At 32.5% G+C, this 6,103-nt stretch overlaps 1 long non-coding RNA gene and 1 other non-coding gene across 2 annotated transcripts; one reads left to right on the forward strand and one right to left on the reverse strand.

The window, feature by feature from the left end:
* Positions 1–1,612: 1,612 nt before the first annotated feature.
* TRNAR-UCG (transfer RNA arginine (anticodon UCG)) lies at positions 1,613–1,686 on the reverse strand. The gene has a single exon. It is a non-coding gene; the product is annotated as a tRNA-Arg (tRNA).
* Positions 1,687–5,567: 3,881 nt separating this feature from the next.
* On the forward strand, positions 5,568–5,858 carry LOC100252508 (uncharacterized). The gene has a single exon (XR_786859.3). It is a non-coding gene; the product is annotated as an uncharacterized LOC100252508 (long non-coding RNA).
* Positions 5,859–6,103: the final 245 nt, after the last annotated feature.

Genomic DNA, 6,103 nt, shown 5'->3' on the forward strand with positions numbered 1-6,103 from the left:
ATTTGGTTGGAAATAGCCCTCCAAAATTTTACTTTTGGAACAAATGAATATTATTAGTTATTTCAGAATAATTTATTTGTGCACATGTTTTGATGAATGTTTAATGCATTTAAATGTTGTCTTTATAAGCATTTTGACTTATTAAACACATTAAATATGATTTGGGTAGACGAGAATCTACAAAAGACATAAAATATGTATTCTTTGTGACTTAAATGGTATACAATTAGTGGTAAATTTGGACAATTTAGCAGAGGTTATAATATTACATTACTTTCCAAATAATAGAATAACTTATTTTAGTTATTATAATTGGATTCTAAGGTGAATGTATTAATGTACATGTGTTACCATTAATCGGATTTATAGAAATGTGTATTGTAAATGCTCTTAATTCGATATGTATTTTTTTTTTGGATTAATATGTTGCGTGTATTCTTTGAGTTTTGTTAAATTAATAATTTTTTTTAAGTTGATTTAACTCAGCTTGTATTGAAATGGATATTTAATATAGATACCATGATATTTAGTATTTAAGACGCTTAATATCTTCTTAAGTTATATTAAATTAATGATCGAATTTAATTCACAGTCATGATAATTCCATTAAGTTGAAATTTAATAGTTATATTAAGAAATATATCAATTTATCAAATTTTGTGATCGGATTAGGCATCAAATTCTAACAACAAAAAATCAACTTACTGGGTTTGTATACTTGGGAGCAAATCAAGTCAAAGAAGCAACAAACAAACGGAAGATCTTTGATTCTAAATATAAAAGCTCGGTGAGCTTAGTAGGTAAGATTTCTTGTTTTAACCTTTGTTAAGTGAATTGAAAGTAGACTTTTCCAAAACACAAATTATATGACAAAACATACTAAGATTGATCTATACAAAAAGGGAGAAAGTTCTTCCAAAGAAAGTGGAGGTCAATCATGTCCTCTCTATAGATAATATGTAACGGTTATACCAAGACCATTTCCAGCTCAAGAGTCACGTGTTATTATATTAGAGGTTAGGTTTATTAGTTATTCAAACTCTCTATTATATAGTTTTTAATTCAAATGAGACATTTCTTGAATGGACGATATTTAATAGCATTATTGTTATGAATAAAAAAAAGTGATAGAATGAGTTCAATGTGGGTAATCTAATCACAATTATTAAGTACTATGATATTCCATTGGGAGGTATATCCTGCATTCATTTGCATAAATCTCTCATAATCATGGAGATTAGGGTACGACTAATTATTTGACGAAGATTTGGCATTTGATACTATCAATTATTTCACAGAAATGGACCCTTTGGCTGGTGGTGGTGGTGGTGGTCCATCAACTCTAGATCCCCAACCCATTTTCCTTATTTCACATGTACTCCACATAATTATTGGAGTCACTTGAACCCAATCGGACGTGAAGATGGGTGAGGTGTGTGGGCCTAATAGATCATGATACAGTAGTGCTGGAGAGTATCATAGATTGCCTTTAATAATGTAGAGATTTTTGATAGATTCCAATCATGTACGAGCGTACCTAAATTAATTAAATTAGATGAATGTTTTGATGATCATCACTTAATGTGCGCCTTTTTAAAAAAAAATTATAATCCGACCACAGTGGGAGTCGAACCCACGACCTTTTGATCCGAAGTCAAACGCGCTAATCCACTGCGCTATGCGGTCCTGAATGATATTTGGTTCCTTCTTGATAATCTTCTATACTTTTTAGACTCTCTCACACATTTTGAAAAAAGGAAAGTTGCTTTCTTCTGTTTTGTTGTCTCCTTCAGGCTACAAGACTTTTTGCTTGAAAGTAATTCGTTGCGTGTGAAACATTTCAAACATAAGTTTAAATTTCTCTATTCAATAAGAAAATTTCATTTGAAAATTCAAATATGAAAAACAATTAATTTTCTTGGTTTCTTCTCCGTAAATGTAGTATATACTCAAAGTTTTCTTAACATTAAATATGTTTTTTTATAAATGAAATAAAACTTAACCCTAGTTAAGTCTTTTTAAAATGAAACTTAACTATAGTATGGTTCAGATGATTATTATTATAATTACAAGCTTAACCTAAGTTAAGTTCTTTATAAATTAACTTAACCATTGCATATCATGAAATATTTTTCTTAATTTAGATTAAGTTTATGAACTAACAATATTTTGAAAGAGAACAAAAAGGCAAATGATTTATCATATGCTTCTCTCAACTTGTTTTTAATTATTTATTTTATTTTTTAATAGTTGCAATAATGGTAAAAAAATGATTTATGAGAGAAGATCTTCCTAGAACATCATTAATTAAGAGAGAAAGAAAGTGAGCAAAGAACAAATGAAAATGAGTTAAAAGTCAATTAAAAAAAAAAAGGTTATGATGTTGAGAGATAAATTTAAAAGATGAAGTTATGTTGGGTCACAAAAATGAGTTAAAAGGCCGTTGACAAAATAAATAAAAAAAGGTTTTTGTCTTGCGAGATTAAGTTAAAGATGAAGTTATGTTGGATTTTCCGGTAAGGCTATAAATATAAATGGGTAAAAAGATTAAGGTGGATGAAAAGAAATGAGAAGGAAAAAAAAAAAAAAAGGCTTTTGGAGGGAAATAGAGCATAAGGGCAAATTTGTCTAAATATGGTTAAATTTTAACAAAATTAATAAAAGAGTCATTTCCACAATTTTGTAAGTATCTTGTCCTACTTGTTCAAATAACCCAAAAATTTAATCGTTTTTACTAATATATAATATAACAAAAATATTATTTTTTGAAAGAAATGCTTCTTAAATATTAGTTCAATAATCACTTTAAGTAATTTTTAAAATTAGCATCTAATTATTATAATGAAAGTATTTTAAAACATTAGGAAATGTTTTTAATATAAGAAGAATCACTTTTAAATGGCTATTTAGAAGATAAATATTATACTTCATATCATTGAATGTAGAAAAAAACATAAAAGCTTGTTTGTTAATCGTTCTTAAATATTTTTTTTCCGCTCTTTTTAGATCTAAAAACCAAGAAAACATATTTATTAATTAGAAAATAAAAAGTAGTGTTCAATTCTTAAAAAAAAAAAAAGAAAAAAGGTTTTTGTGAAAATATATTTTACTTGTTTTTATTTATTTTCATTCCTTTTTTTAACATTGTTTTAAAAAATAATAGGATAAATATGTAGAATAATTAAAAATAAAATACTACATATAAAATTTATTTTTAAAAAATAGTTAAAAATAAAAAGAATAAATTAATATTTTAAATTTTTAAATAGACTTTTATTATTAAAAATATTATAGAATCGATTTTTTAGAATAGTTTTTTAAAATATCTTGAAAAACTCGTAATCAATTTCTTTCTTTTTTTTGTTTTTCCACTTTTCAAGTGATTTTATGAAAAGAATAAAGTGATCCCACAGCAACCTTTTTCTTGCTCATGAGGCCGATGTGAATGAAAACTGATTGTAGTTATTACACTAAAACAACATGTGGAATACTGGGAGATGATTACAGAAATCATGATCAATGGCTTTAGTGGAAGAGGAAGATGATATGGATTTGAAGTAGAAAAATGGAATATTCAAAAATGGAAAAGCAACGGCTATTTTTTCTGCCTAATGTCCGCGAGGATGTGGATTCTCGAAGTATTATTGAAAGAAGATGGCCCCATTTACATAGAGAATATAAGAGGTGGGACTGCGTCTAAGGTTTTTCATGTGGAAGTGGAATATTCACCCTGTCTGCTATAATATTATGATTTGGGTTCTTCCTTATCCAATCCTAGGTCAACACGCAAGCATCTATGCCCGCCTGGATTTGGACTTTATTTTCCACGTCAGAAATTTGTAGGCCAACAACCCATGGTCAAAGGGTTTCTCATTGCCCATTGGTCCTTTAACATGGGCAAATTGTTGGGCATCTCGAATTAGATTAATACTCAAATTTCTCCTCTTTTTATTCTTCCTCAGCATGGGAGGTAGGCCTGCAACATCCTGGGGTGACCAATCGTATTGCTCGGCATCGGGTTTTTTCTCTTTTTCTCAATCTTATATCATATACAACAAAAATCATTTAAACTGGACAGCTTTTTAGGGTTCTATTGAGCTTGGCTGAAAGCTACTTTCCGTCTATGAATCTATTTGAAACTGTTTTATCACGTTTCTATATATATTAATGACCATAATCCATTGTACCACCTTTTGGAATTGGTCACATTCTCCTTCCCATTCCATGTATCTTGCCCACAATGGTCACATGTAAAATTTTTGGAACATTTGTAGAACAAGCTTAATTTAAAAATGATTAATTTTAAAATACATAAAATATGTATATATATATAAAATTAGAAGTATTTATATGTATTTTTAATTTGATTTATACTTATTTTAAAGTGCATATGCACAAAAATGGTAATTGCAAAGCGCAAAGTTGCAGGGTATGTGAATCTGGAAATGCGTGACTTTTGAATTATTGCTAAAGAGGAATCAAAACAAGGAAGAAGAATAGAATTTGGGCATGGATGTGCATTAACGGGGAGAATCAATTCCCCTCAGCTGGAAGAAAATGGCTCAACTTCTGGGAACCTTCCCTTTGGAAGCTGACCCACCTGCGGCGGGAGCTAGACTAGGTGGTTTTGCAAGCTGGGGTTAAAACCCACGGCGAACGAATGCTGCGTGACGTTGGCACGTGCATAATCTGTGTCATGTTCACACATTGGGGGGCCACGGGCCCACTCCATGTGAATAAGAGATGGGAGGAAAAAAAGGATCCCCCATGCCCATAGAGATACCTTTCAAATAACATCTCCCCCAATAACACCTAGCCGGAATTGGATATAGAGAAGGGAATAGTTTTTCAAAGCCTTTTTTTTCCAATAATGCATGGGAATTTCAGAATCGTGTAAAGAGGGTCGCATTCCAACTTTGTGTGTGTTTTGTGTATCTGTCTGTGCATGCACTCACTAGTTCCAATAGCCTTAGAGGAGGGCACCTTGATGCGAGAGACGCCCAAAGAGAGAGAGAGGAGAGGTTTTATCTAAATCTCTCAGAAATTTCGACTTTTGGAATCTAACCTTAAAGTATACAATCTGATGCACACAAAAACTGAGAAAGGAACATCTGCCTGACCCCACGTTACATGAGGCCTCACCAGGTATATAAAGCTCTCCAACCCCCATACCAAAATCACCAAACCCATTTGCAATCACTTCTACACGGCTGCTACCAACCCCCACTGCAACTTCTACTACTAATTAACCTTCATTTCATTTTGATTTCTAGGCGTCCTATTCTTCAGGTGAGCCTAACTTAATTTCTGCACTTTTGATTCTTTCCCAGTTGAGAAACCCATGTTCCTTTTGGAACTCTTTTTCGCCAACAAACAAAACCCTAGTCCTGGTTGAACCCAATTCACTGAACATGATGATGTGGGTGCATCAGCTCTTACAGTACTATGAAAGAACATTGAGTTCAAGAACATGGGTTCTAATGTTTTTTGTTTTTTATTCAGTATAGTGAAGTTTCATATTCACCTTGTCTTTCTTTTCTGCCTTTATAGGTTCCTAAGGCAGGAAAATGAGCCGCCGTGGAGAGTGGTTATGTGGGTATTGCCAACACTGGAACTTCAGAAGCAAAGAAGCCTGCCATCAGTGTGGCAACCCGATGTTCAGTGGCGGAAGTGATATGTCATGTGGGACAGATGTTCTTCCTGGGGATTGGTACTGCCCTGCCTGTGCAGCTCACAATTTTGCCAGCAGGACCAACTGCTACAAATGCCAAACCCCTAACTTGATGGGCCCTGGAGGCATCGCATACGGAAGTGTTCCGCCTGGCTGGAAAACCGGTGACTGGATCTGCAACAGGTGAATCCACATTAGCTTTTTATTTTGAGCAGATAATACTGTGATTAGAGCACAAAACTAGAACGTAATGTGGAGGCTGGGAGCATATCCTATGATAGTTACTGTAAAACATATTCTCCCCTGATAATGAAAATGGTATATAGAAACTAGTGTGCATGGTCTGATGGTCTTACTATGTACTGCAGTGACTTACCACTCTTTAATTTTGGATTGGACAGGGCTGGATGTGGGTGTCACAATTATGCTTGC

The sequence above is a fragment of the Vitis vinifera genome, chromosome 11 (assembly GCF_030704535.1).
Source record: "Vitis vinifera cultivar Pinot Noir 40024 chromosome 11, ASM3070453v1".
In the NCBI taxonomy this organism is placed as follows: Eukaryota; Viridiplantae; Streptophyta; class Magnoliopsida; order Vitales; family Vitaceae; genus Vitis; species Vitis vinifera.